We start from the raw sequence: 15,178 nt of genomic DNA on the forward strand, positions 1-15,178 counted from the left end.
TCTGGTATATTCTAGAGATAAAAATGTACATACCAATCATTTGAGAATAGTGCTGCAAACACTGCGTGAAAAACAATTGTATGCCAAATTTAGTATATGTGAATTTTGGCTACGAGAAGTTGGTTTTCTTTGACATATAGTATCTGTTGAAGGTATCAGGATAGATCCGAATAAAATTTCAACAATTTTTAATTGGAAACCATCGAAGAATGTGTCAGAATTCAGTAGTTTTCTGGGATTAGCAGGATATTATTGAAGGGTTGTTAAAGGGTTCTCAATGATAGCTTCTCTGATGACTCGATTGTTGCAGAAAGATGTAAAATTTGAGTGGTCTGGTAAATGTAAGCAGAATTTTGATAGATTAAAAGCCTTGTTGAATGAGGCACCTATGTTAGTTCAAACTGAATCAGGTAAAGAATTTATAATTTACATTGATGCATCATTAAATGGTTTAGGCTGTGTATTGATGCAAGAAGGTAAAGTAATAGCCTATGCTTCTAAACAGCTAAAGCCACATGAAAGAAATTATCCGATACATGAATTGGAGTTGGCAACCATTGTTTTTGCATTGAAAATCTGACAGCATTACCTATTTGGTGAAAAGTGTCACATATTCATCGATCATAAAAGTTTGAAGTATCTGATGTCACAAAAACACTTGAACTTAAGACAGTACAGGTGTCTTGAATTATTGAAAGATTATGATCTTGTTATTAACTATCATCCTGGAAAAGCTAATGTAGTTGCTGATGCCCTTAGAAGAAAGTATTTATTTACCCTGTGAGCAACGAATACTTGGTTTTCATTGTCAGATGATGATTCAATTATAGCTGAGTTAAAAGCTAATCCGACACTTTTGTAACAAATCTGTGAAACTCAAAAGGGTGATGAAGAATTACAAGCTAAATGAGAACACTGTGAGTTGAATCTTGATTCAGAATTTCAGATTGGGTCTGATGGTTGTTTGTTATTTAGAGGCAGAATATGTGTACTGAAGAACTTGAAATTGGTACAGAAGATTCTACATGAAGCTCATAATGGTGCCATGTCTATTCATCCTGGTAGTAACAAAATGTACAATGATTTGAAAAAGATGTACTGGTGGCTGGGAATGAAACGAAATATTTCTGAATTTGTATCTAAATGTTTGATATGTTAGCAAGTAAAAGCTGAACATCAGTTGTCTTCGGGATTATTACAGCCAGTTACAATACGGGAATGGAAATGAGAAAGAGTTACCATGGACTGTGTATTGGGATTACTCTTGTCTCCGAAGAGGAAAGATGCTATTTGGGTAATTTTCGACCGGTTAACAAAGTCTGCACATTTTATTCTGGTACGTATGGATTTATCTTTGGATAAGTTGGCTGAATTATATGTTTCTGAAATTGTTAGACTGCATAAAGTACCAGTCTCCATTATTTCAGATAGAGATCCTCGATTTACGTCCCGATTCTGGAGCAAATTACAAGAAGCTTTGGGTACACAGTTACATTTTAGTACTACATTCCATCCTTAGACTGATGGCCAATTTGAACGTGTAATATAGATTCTAGAGGATATGCTTCAATGTTGTGTGATAGAAGTCAAAGGTAATTGGGAAATTATTTATCTTTGGTTGAATTTGCATATAACAATAGCTATCGGTCTAGTATTAAAATGGAACCATATGAAGCTCTGTATGGTTGTAAATGTAGATATCCATTGTATTAGATAGAGCTCAGTGAGAAAAAGATACACGGAGTTGACTTGATCCGTGAAATAGAAGAAAAGGTAAAGGTGATTCGAGATAGTTTGAAAGTAGCCTCTGATCATCAAAAGTCTTATGGTGATCTTAAATGAAAAGAGATAGAATTTTAGATTGCTGATAAGGTATTCTTGAAAGTATCACCTTGAAAGAAAGTTCTTCGGTTTGGTCGTAAAGGAAAACTGAGTCCACGATTTATTGGACCATATGAGATTATTAAAAGAATTGGACCTATTGCATACAGATTAGCATTACTACCAGAGCTTGACAGAATTCATAATGTTTTTCATGTGTCTATGTTGTGACAGTATCGGTCAGATCCTTCACATGTTATTTCTTCCACAGAAGTTGAAATTTAGCCTGACATGACTTATAGTGAGGAACCAATCAAAATTTTGGCACGTGAGATGAAAGAGTTAAGAAATAAAAAGGTAGCTTTAGTGAAAGTTCTATGGCAACGACATGGATTAGAAGAAGCTAGTTGGGAACTGAAGGAAACAATGAGAAAGCAATACTTGTACCTCTTTACTGGTAAGATTTTCGAGGATAAAAATTCTTTAAGGAGGAGAGTTGTAACAACCCATTTTCAGTGAAATTGGAACAGTAGTTTCAGCACCACAAATTCGAGCCAGAAAGAAAATTTATTTTAATATTATTTCGTGGTTCGTATTATGAGAGGAATGTTATATGAAAATTCTGATAAGAAAATTTTATCGATTATGTGCTTAATTATGAAAAGGACCAAATTGCATAGAATGCAAAAGTTGAGTTCTAGTAGCTATAAGTATCAAATAGCTATGGAATTCAAAACATGAGGTCCTTATATGGTAAATAGACCATTAAATAAAATTTAGTAGATATTTTTGGTGATTCTTTCATGGAAAATTAGAAAAAGAAAAGGATGAAATTGGAAAGTTGAAAAATAAAGATGATAAATAAAATAAATATAAAATAACATCATTATATATCATCTTCTTCCCCAAAATTTATTTGGAAACTGTAGGAGAGAGAAAAGAAACTAATCAAGCTTAATTAGGTATGAATTCTTGTCCCGTTTTTAGTAATTTTTATATTTTTGAAATCAGAATAGCTTAATCTATCTATTTTGGGGATTAATTTGAAAAGATATCAAAGTATATAAATTTTTCCATGGATGAATATGCTGAAATATTGAAATTTATGGTAGAAAATGAAAGGTTGTTGATAGATAAACAACTTTTGTAAAGTGAATTTTCATGAAATTGTAATTTAGGGACTAAATTGTAAAGATGTAAAATTCATGGAAATTTTCTATTTTATGAAATATATGTGCCATAAATATTATATGTAAAAATCTATTGGGCTTGGAATAAGGATTAAATTGCATGAATTTCATTTTTCGAGCCGAGGGACGAAATTGTCATTTATGAAAAGTATAGGGGCAAAATGGTAATTTTTCCTAGGGTGTGAATTGAATGTAAATGAGAATGAAATGGATTAAATTGATGTTAAATTCATATATAGATCTGGAAAGACCTAATACTGAGTTGGATCGAGGAAAACAAAAAGTTTCGGATTAGTAGATTCTCATATACGAATAAGTATCAAGGTAAGTTCGTGTAACTTAATTGTGTAATTATATATTTGAATTGATTTAAATGATTTGTATATGAATTGTGTATTGGCCATGTATATGAAATTTGATTACATGTCTGGGAAATACCTTATAAATGTTAAATCCTGTATGAATGAATGAAATTCGATTGGATACAGGATGGTAGTGGTCCTGCATATGTTGCGGATATACCGTAGCCAGAAAGAGCGTCCCGTTATAAGCCCTCTCAAGCTTCATATATATGGTTCTTGCGAGCTTCCCGTTAAATGCTCTTCAGAGCATCCCGATTGGTTGTGACCCTACATGTGTTGTGGGCGCACCGCAGCTCTTTGTGAGTGTCCCGTTATATGGCTCTTCGTGAGCTTCCCGATTAAAAGCTCTTTGTGAGCTACCCGTTAGTGCTTGCTTGAACTTCCCATTAAATTACTATCTGGTGTTTCTTGATTAAATGCTCTTTACAGCTACCTGTTATAGGCTCTTTGTGAGCTTCCCGTTAATAAGCTCGGATAAGCTTCCCGTTAAATGGCTCACATGAGCTTCCTGTTACTGTGCTTGAGAAAGAGCTTTTTGATTAAGTGCTTATAAAAGCGCTCCAGGATATGAATTGACGGATTTATAGTATTGTACACTTCAAGTGTGTTACCTAAGTATCCATTGAGATTTCAAATGATTCAACGGGTGAAATTCTAACATGAGAACATATGAAATAAAGATGAATCAATACTCGTATATATATGAATTACATGAGACTAGATATTTATATTTGATGAGCTCATCCTTATTGTTGATATTTACATGAAATAAGTGACTAACATGTTTGTTGAAGTTATGTGTTAGGCAAATGGCCATATAGTTTTGGATGCATGTTTGTATGCTTACTTTAAATGAATATGATTGGTAAGTAAATTTCTGTTAAACGCACTTACTAAGCATTAAATGCTTACTGGGTTTTATTTCTTCTATTTTATAGTGCTCAAAAACTCGTAAAGATTGGAGATTGGTCGGAGTACCATCACACTATCCACTAGTTTGTTTTGGTAGAAATAGTGAACTTATTTTGATATAATGTCATGTATAGGCTAACTTTGTCAATGTTTTCCATGTAAATGGATGTTTGTAATCTAGCCATTGGAATGACTAGTGATGGTATGTTTTGGTATATTTTGATAAGATTATATCATGCTTAATATATATATATATAGTATGGTTAGATTGAATTAGGGTAAAATATATGCTTTTACTAAAAGGTAAGTTTGCGTATACGAATGTATGTGATGTTATATTATGCATGTTAATGATGTTTGCTTAGTTTAATGCTTAGAATTTGTTGGTATATACGTGCAAGTGTCATTGTAGGTTAATGGAAAAATTTAGGTGAGAAATAATACTTGGAAATGGCTTTATTTTGTCCATACGGTTAGGCACACTGGTGTGTTTCTTGACCGTGTATGACATATGGCCTGGTACATGGGCATGTGGTTTGGCCGTGTGTCCCTGCCTCTTAAAATTGAGTGACAAAATGCTTAGAATTAGGCACACAAGCAGAGACACGGACGTGTATCTTAGTCGTGTGTGACACATGGCCTAGAACACGGGAGTGTGTCTTGGCTGTGTGAATCTTGCACCTAATGTTTAAAAATTAAATTAACCACACGGCTTAGCACATGGGTGTGTGGTAGGCCGTGTGGCACAAGTCAGAGGATTACACGGGTATGGACACGGGCTGGGACACTGTAACGCCCCCACGCCCGAGACCGTCGCCGGAGTCGAGTATGAGGTGTTACTAAGCTTAATTTAACATATTTAGAACTTTGGATTATTTATTTCTACATTCACAGCATTTAAGGTACTTGCATCACAGTCACAAGAAAAATCATATCTCGAGTTACGAAACTCGAAATCAAGATCTGTAAATTTTCCCTAAATCTAGACTCATATACCTATCTACTAATTTGTTTATAGAATTTTTGGTTGGGCCAATTAGTACATTTTATTAGTTAAAGTTACCCCTGTTTCTAGACTTGACTGGTCTGACCTCTGTTTACTACGAACCACATTTGTCTCTGTAAAAAATCCATATGACTATGAGGTTTGTTTCTAATGAAACTAGACTCAATAAGGATTCTGAGAATATAAAATAAAATACCTAATTATATCTTTACAATTTATGGTGAATTTCTAAAGTTGGAACAGGGAATTCAGAAACTACTATGACCCTGTTTCACTAAAATTCAAATATCTTGTAACATATAATTCCTTTACCTGTTTCATTTATTTCATGTGAAACTAGACATAATAAGCTTCAATTTGATATGTATTCCATCACCAAGTTAAATTTCTATGATTTTTAGTAAATTTTTAAACTCGCGTCAGTGTTGCTGCAGTATTCGGTTTATGGCAAATTTCATCCCTTTTATGAGTTTTTATGCACTAAGTATCTTAATAATTTTCCTTAACATCAAATATAAGCTAAACTAAATATTTTCATAATTTATCATTATCAAGCATTTCCTCAACCATTCCATCACCATACCATAAGATCATTTACACAAAAAAAGTATATTGCTATACATGCCATACTTAAATTTACAAGCCATTACCAAAAGTCTTCCGGATAGTGTGACTGAGCCTTCGACCTATCCCGACTCCTGAGCTGGCTTGTCCAAAACTACAATGAGTAAGAAGGAGGGAGTAAGCATAAATGTTTAGTAAGTTCATATGCAAATAATAAGTAACATAACAAACAGTCATACAAATCAACATTAGCATGTATCACTAAAACACATATCACATTTTTAATCATTTTTCATCATCTTATTACCTTATCGTGGTTGTATCAATACTCAACCCGAGGGTTAAATACATACCTGTCCAAAATAACCATTTCACATCACTCACCAATACTTCTCTTTACATCTCGAATATTCCTCCATTGAGTAGAACTTTACCCGTTGAACACATCGGAATATAATTCGGATACATGGATAACTTGCACATAAGTGCCATATATGCAATCAAGCAATCATGTAACCCGCCCATAAGCGAATTCGGACTCAACTCAACGAGCTCAGGCGTTCGCATCCATAAGTGAACTCGGACTCAACTCAACGAGTTCGGATGCCTAGTTACATCTCACGAACTCGGACTCAACTCAACGAGTTCGGATGCTCAATCATCCTAGTGACATGTCACTTGTATCCTAATCTATTCCTAAGGTTCAAACGGGATTTTTCCTCGAACACTTATCCTTGCCGTCTTCCGTAGAATGCCGAAATCAATACTCGGTAACAATTATATTTAACAACTAGTTCACATAATTTACATATTATTTGAAATTAACCACAAAGCATACATTTCATAATAAAATTAAGCATAACATATAATTAACATCAATAACTTAAAAATAACCATTATGATGCATTATTTACACATGAACTTACCTTGGTACCAAAATACAAAGATTTTGCAATTTAGTCCACAATCTTTTCTTTTCCTCGATTGAGGTCGATTCCACGTCTTTCTTGATTATGGAGCTTGGAAGCTTGAAACAAACCCTAGCTATGGAGAACCCTTGAAATTTCGGCCTAATGAAGAAGATGGACAAAAATTGGCTTTTAATTTTGTTTTTAATTCATTTTAATAACTAAATGACCAAAATACCCTTACTACTAAACTTTCCAAAAATTCCTTCCATGTCCTAATTTTGTCCATGAACTTAAAATTGGTCAAATTGCTATTTAAGACCTCCTCATTAATATTCCAAAACAATTTCATACTAAAAACTTCTAGAATGCAAGTTTTGCAACTTATTCGATTTAGTCCCTACTCTCAATTTAAGCACTTTAGGCATAGAATTTCATCACGAAATTTTCACACAATCATGCAATCATATCATAAACCTAAAAATAATTATAAAATAATTATTTCTATCTCGGATTTATGGTCACGAAACCACTATTCTGATTAGGCCCTAATTCGGGATATTACAACTCTCCCCCCTTTAAGGATTTTCGTCCTCGAAAATCTTACCGCTAAACAGATGTGGGTATTGATTTCTCATAGTTTCTTCGGATTCCCATGTAGCTTCTTCTACTCCATGCCTTTGCCACAACACCTTCACAAGTGCAACATTTTTATTCCTTAGTTGTTTGACCTCTCGAGCTAAAATCTTAATCGGTTCTTCTTCGTAGGTCATATCTGGTTGTAGTTCAATTTCTGTCGGTGAAACTACATGTGAAGGATCTGAACGATACTGACGTAACATAGATACGTGGAACACATCATGAATCTTCTCTAATTCAGGTGGTAATGCTAGCCGATATGCTACCGGTCCAACTTTTTCAATTACTTCATACGGCCCAACAAAACGCGGACTTAATTTGCCCTTCCGTCCAAATCTAAGGACTTTCTTCCACGGAGTCACCTTTAAAAATACTTTATCACCAACTTGAAATTCAATGTCCTTTCGCTTTAGGTCTGCATAAGATTTCTGTCTATCTGAAGCAGCTTTCAAACAATCTCGAATTATCTTCACTTTTTCTTAAGTTTCTTTTATTAGATCAACTCCATAAATCTGATTTTCCTTGAGTTCAGTCCAATACAATGGCGTTCGACACTTACGACCATATAATGCTTCATAAGGTGCCATTTTCAAGCTCGTCTGATAACTATTATTGTAAGCAAATTCCACCAACGGTAAGTATCTTTCCCAACTTCCTTGAAATTCCAATACACAACATCTAAGCATATCTTCAAGAATCTGAATTATTCTTTCTGATTGTCCATCAGTTTGTGGATTAAAAGCAGTACTGAAATTTAACTTCGTACCTAACGCGTCTTGCAACTTTTGCCAAAACCGCGAGGTAAACCTTGGATCTCTATCTGAAATAATCGATAATGGTATTCCGTGTAATCTAACAATTTCTCTAATATACAGTTCAACCAACTTGTTAAGAGAATAATCCGTACGTACCGGGATAAAATGAGCCGACTTAGTTAATCTGTCAACTATTACCCAGATGGCATCTTTCTTTCCCGGAGTCAATGGCAGTCCTGAAACAAAATCCATAGTAATCCGATCCCATTTCCATTCAGGAACCATAATAGGCTGGAGTAATCCTGAAGGTACTTGGTGTTCAGCTTTCACCTGTTGACAAATTAAGCATTTGGACACAAACTCTGATATATCTCTTTTCATTCCATTCCACCAATACATTTTCTTCAAGTCATTATACATTTTCATACTACCCGGATGAATCGAGAAATAACCACTATGTGCTTCCTATAGGATCTTTTGAATCAATTCCTCATTCTTCGGTACACAAATCCGATCTTTAAACATTAAGCACCCATCAGAACCAATTCTGAAATCTGATCCCGTATCAGCTTCACACTGTTTTCTTTTGGCTCGCAAATCTTGATCATTTTTCTGAGTTTCAGAAATCTCTTGTAAAAACATCGGTCTTGCTCTTAACTCTGCTAGAATCGAACCGTCATCTGACATTTTCAACTGAGTGTTCATAACTCTCAAAGCAAACAACAACTTTCTACTTAAAGCATCGGCAACCACATTTGCTTTTCCCGGATGATAATCAATAACAAGCTCATAATCTTTCAATAACTCCAACCATCTTCGCTGTCTCAAATTCAAGTCTTTTTGTGACATCAAGTATTTAAGACTTTTGTGATCGGTATATACTCGGCACTTTTCACCATACAAATAATGTCGCCAAATCTTCAAAGCAAACACCATTGCAACCAATTCCAAATCGTGAGTAGGATAATTCCTCTCATGAGGTTTTAACTGCCTCGAAGCATAAGCCACCACTTTTCCTTCTTGCATGAGTACACACCCCAAACCATTTAGAGAAGCATCACTATACACCACAAATTCTTTACCTAATTCGGGTTGTACCAACACTGGTGCTTCAGTTAATAACTTTTTCAATTCTTCAAAACTCTGTTGACATTCTTCCGTCCATTCAAATTTAACATCCTTTCGGAGTAGTCTAGTCATAGGAGCAGCAATTATAGAAAATCCATTTAGAAACCGCCGATAATACCCAGCTAGCCCCAAGAAACTTCTAACTTCAGTTACGTTTTTCGGTGGTTTCCAATTAACAATGGCTGAAATTTTACTAGGATCAACCCGTATACCATCACCTGAAACAATATGACCCAAAAATCCAACTTCCCGGAGCCAAAATTGACTTTTACTAAACTTAGCATACAGCTGCTTATCTCTCAAAGTTTGCAAAACTATCCTCAAATGCTCAGCATGCTCTATCTCATCTTTTGAATAAATTAAAATATCATCTATAAACACCACAACAAATCTGTCCAAGTATGGCCGAAATATGCGATTCATTAAATCCATAAACACAGCAGGAGCATTTGTCAACCCGAATGGCATAACTAAAAATTCATAATGACCGTACCTTGTTCTAAAAGCAGTTTTAGGCACATCCGACTCCTTTACCCGCAGTTGGTAATACCCAGATCTCAAGTCAATCTTTGAAAACCATGTCGCTCCTTTTAGCTGATCAAACAAATCATCAATTCTTGGCAACGGATACTTGTTTTTGATTGTCACCTTGTTTAACTGCCGATAATCAACACACAACCTCATAGAACCATCCTTCTTTTTCACAAATAACACGGGAGCACCCCAAGGTGAAAAACTCGGTCTCACAAAACCTTTATCAGTCAACTCTTGCAACTGCGACTTTAATTCCTTCAACTCTGCTGGTGCCATTCTATACGGAGCAATCGAAATCGGAGTTGTTCCCGGTATCAAATCAATACCAAATTCTACTTCTCTGACTGGAGGCAAACCCGGAATTCTTCTAGAAATACGTCCGCAAATTCACACACAACCGACACTGATTCAACTTTCTTTTCAACTTCTTTTGTATTAATTACATACGCCAAATAAGCTTCATAACCCTTTCTCAGATATCTTTGAGCCGACATTGAAGAAATCACACTAGGCAATGCCTCTGATTTATCTGATTCAACCCGCAGAGTTTTACCATTTTCACACTTTAATTCTATAACCTTTTCTTTGCAATTTATTTTAGCATCATGCAATGTCAACCAATCCATACCCAAAATAACATCAAACTCATCAAACGGCAACAACATCAAGTCGGCCGAAAAGTAATGATCCCGAATCATTAAAGGACATTTCTTACATACTTTATCAACAGTCACACATTTGCCTAACAGATTCGACACTCTAATCATAAATTCTGTGTTCTCAACAGTATATTCATACTAGACACCAATTTCATGCACACATATGAATGAGTAGAACCAGGATCAATCAAAGTAATAACATTAACATTATAGAGAGAAAATGTACCGGTAATCATATCAGGTGAGGAAGCATCTTCACGCGCTTTAATAGCATAAGTTCTAGCCGGAGCCCTTCCTTCAGGTCTAACCGGTGCATCCCTGGCTACATTCTTACTGCTTGTTTCACTTTCAACTTTTCTTGGATACCTTCCCTTCGAGTCTGCACCACTAGCTTTTACATTCTGAAATTTTTCTTTCTCAGCTCTCTCTGGGCAGTCTCTAATAAATGATCCGGAGAACCACATCGAAAACATTCATTTGCTCTGCACGGACCAAAATGATTTCTACCATATCGCTGGCACTCGGGTTTAACAAATCTCGAGTTCCCTACACTGGCTGCAGAAGTATTCTGAGATTTAGGACCCACATTTTGCTTCTTATAATTCCCATATGATTGTCCAGCTGAAGCTTGGGAACGAGGATTCATATTCCTTGACTTTCTAGGTTGCTGTGAAAATGAACTACTCATCGGTCTTTTCTTCCAATTTCTAGTCTCAGCCTCTACCTTTTTCTTTTGTTTAAGTAGTTCTTCAGCCTTGCAAGCTCGATCAACCAGTACTACCATTTCTTTTAGTTCAAGGATCCCGACAAATACTTTAATGTCTTCGTTGAGCCCGTCTTCAAATCGTCGGCACATCTTGGCTTCTGTAGGAACATATTCCCTAGCATACTTACTCAATCGAACAAACTCTCTTTCATATTCTGAGACTGTCATATTACCTTGCTTTAGCTCAAGAAACTCTTTACATTTCTGATCAATAAACCTTTCACTAATATATTTCTTCTGAAACTCTTCTTGAAAGAATTCCCAGGTTACCCTCTCTTTCGGTACCACCGAAATCAAAGTCTTCCACCAATTATAGGCTGAATCTCTCAACAAAGATGTAGCACATTTCAAACATTCTTCAGGTGTACAAGATAATTCATCAAATACCCGGATAGAATTTTCAAGCCAGAACTCTGCTTTCTCTGCATCATCATCAATATTTGCTCTAAATTCTTCAGCCCCTTGTTTACGAATTCTGTCAACGGGGTTCTGTGAAATTTTATCATATCCATACCTTGAGGCATCGGGGGTACAGGTTGAGGAATTGGGGAGGTGGGGGAGGTCGTACATTTGGGTTCGTACGAACGAACTCGAGTACCATGCACTCATCATTTGGAGAAAGGCTTCCCGATCCCTTTCTCCTCCTCCCTGACCAACAATAGGAGGTGGGTTTTCAGTCGGCGCTGCCCCTTCAGCCGGAGCTGGCGCATTACTCTCTACTTCATCTGCCACAGCTGGATCGGGATCCATTTACTATATAAAAATCATTTAAAAAGGTCAGAAGTCGTCACACTATCACAATTCATACATATGACATGTATAGCAAAATCCGTACATACAACACGTAGTCCGAGAACCGACTAAACCTGCTCTGATACCACTAAATGTAACGCCCCACGCCCGAGACCGTCGCCGGAGTCGAGTATGAGGTGTTACTAAGCTTAATTTAACATATTTAGAACTTTGGATTATTTATTTCTACATTCACAGCTTTTAAGTACTTGCATCACAGTCACAAGAAAAATCATATCTCGAGTTACGAAACTCGAAATCAAGATCCATAAATTTTCCTAAATCTAGACTCATATACCTATCTACTAATTGTTTTCTAGAATTTTGGTTGGTCCAATTAGTACAGTTATTAGTTAAAGTTACCCCTGTTTCCAGACTTGATGGTCTGACCTCTGTTTACTACGAACCACATTTCTATCTGTAAAAAATCCATATGACTATGAGGTTTGTTTCTAATGAAACTAGACTCAATAAGGATTCTGAAATATAAAATAACTACCTAATTATATCTTTACAATTTATGGTGAATTTCTAAAGTTGGAACAGGGGATTCAGAAACTGCTATGACCCTGTTTCACTAAAATTCAAATATCTTGTAACATATAATTCATTTACCTGTTTCATTTGTTTCATGTGAAACTAGACATAATAAGCTTCAATTTGATATGTATTCCATCACCAAGTTAATTTCTATGATTTTTAGTAAATTTTTAAACTCGCGTTAGTGTTGCTGCAGTATTCTGTTTATGGCAAATTTCATCCCTTTTATGAGTTTTTATGCACTAAGTATCTTAATAATTTTCCTTAACATCAAATATAACTAAACTAAATATTTTCATAATTTATCATTATCAAGCATTTCCTCAACCATCCATCACCATACCATAAGATCATTTACACAAAAAAAAAATATTGCTATACATGCCATACTTAAATTTACAAGCCATTACCAAAAGTCTTCCGGATAGTGTGACTGAGCCTTCGACCTATCCCGACTCCTGAGCTGGCTTGTCCAAAACTACAATGAGTAAGAAGGAGGGAGTAAGCATAAATGCTTAGTAAGTTCATATGCAAATAATAAGTAACATAACAAACAGTCATACCAATCAACATTAGCATGTATCACTAAAACACATATCACATTTTTAATCATTTTTCATCATCTTATTACCTTATCGTGGTTGTATCAATACTCAACCGAGGGTTAAATACATACCTGTCCAAAATAACCATTTCACATCACTCACCAATACTTCTCTTTACATCTCGAATATTCCTCCATTGAGTAGAACTTTACCCGTTGAACACATCGGAATATAATTCGGATACATGGATAACTTGCACATAAGTGCCATATATGCAATCAAGCAATCATGTAACCCGCCCATAAGCGAACTCGGACTCAACTCAACGAGCTCAGGCGTTCGCATCCATAAGTGAACTTGGACTCAACTCAACGAGTTCGGATGCCTAGTTACATCTCACGAACTCGGACTCAACTCAACGAGTTCGGACATTCGCATCCATAAGTGAACTCGGACTCAACTCAACGAGTTCGGATGCTCAATCATCCTAGTGACATGTCACTTGTATCCTAATCTATTCCTAAGGTTCAAACGGGATTTTTCCTCGAACACTTATCCTTGCCGTCTTCCGTAGAATGCCGAAATCAATACTCGGTAACAATTATATTTAACAAGTAGTTCACATAATTTACATATTATTTGAAATTAACCACAAAGCATACATTTCATAATAAAATTCAGCATAACATATAATTAACATCAATAACTTAAAAATAACCATTATGATACATTATTTACACATGAACTTACCTTGGTACCAAAATACAAAGATTTTGCAATTTAGTCCACAATCTTTTCTTTTCCTCGATTGAGGTCGATTCCACGTCTTTCTTGATTATGGAGCTTGGAAGCCTGAAACAAACCCTAGCTATGGAGAACCCTTGAAATTTCGGCCTAATGAAGAAGATGGACAAAAATTGGCTTTTAATTTTGTTTTTAATTCATTTTAATAACTAAATGACCAAAATACCCTTACTACTAACTTTCCAAAAATTCCTTCCATGTCCTAATTTTGTCCATGAACTTAAAATTGGTCAAATTGCTATTTAAGACCTCCTCATTAATATTCCAAAACAATTTCATACTAAAAACTTCTAGAATGCAACTTTTGCAACTTATTCGATTTAGTCCCTACTTTCAATTTAAGCACTTTAGGCATAGAATTTCATCACGAAATTTTCACACAATCATGCAATCATATCATAAACCTAAAAATAATTATAAAATAATTATTTCTATCTCGAATTTATGGTCACGAAACCACTATTCCGATTAGGCCCTAATTCGGGATATTACAACATGGACGTGTGACCTCTGTTTATAAGAAAAATTTCTAAGTTTTTGAAATTTTCGTATGTTATCGGTTTAGTCCCGAACCACTTTTGAAGCATGATTAAGGCCTCGTAGGCCCTTATAAGGGACAATGTTATTGTTTTGAATGATATATGAGAATGAATGATTGAGGTTAATAAATGTAAGCTAAATGTTGTATATTAATCAGTAATGCCTCGTAACCCTACTCCGACAATGGATACAGGTTAAGGGTGTTACAAGGGTCATCACTAGTGTTGCCCCTAAATTCCTCAGTCCCACACTTTTTTATTTTATCAATAGGGATCTATCGACTCGTTTCGATCATCTGTGGAGGTTGAACTATCATATGAGGTATTATAAGGGGTGGAGGTTGTTGAGCCATAGGAGTGGTTCATATGAATTCTGTGAACTATTGACCCATTAAACAATTAAAAAACCATTTTTTCCTTCATTTTCTGACATTTGAAGAATTGGTAAACTACGACTCGCTTCTTGTTCAATAGTAAAAACATTACTATTAACTTCATCATTGTTAGCATGTTCAGATTCTGCCGACATCTTTAATATTTATAAGAAAAATAGGGGTTAGATCGGATCAATCGATATCACACTATCACGGGTATATATGACATGTAGTTTGTAGACTCCAAACACGTTACGTTCAATTTGAAAATCGACTAAACCTTGCTTTGATACCACTAAATGTAACACCCCTAACCTGACTCGAACGTTGGACCCAAGTA

The sequence above is a fragment of the Gossypium hirsutum genome, unplaced genomic scaffold (genome assembly GCF_007990345.1).
Source record: "Gossypium hirsutum isolate 1008001.06 unplaced genomic scaffold, Gossypium_hirsutum_v2.1 scaffold_209, whole genome shotgun sequence".
NCBI lineage: Eukaryota > Viridiplantae > Streptophyta > Magnoliopsida > Malvales > Malvaceae > Gossypium > Gossypium hirsutum.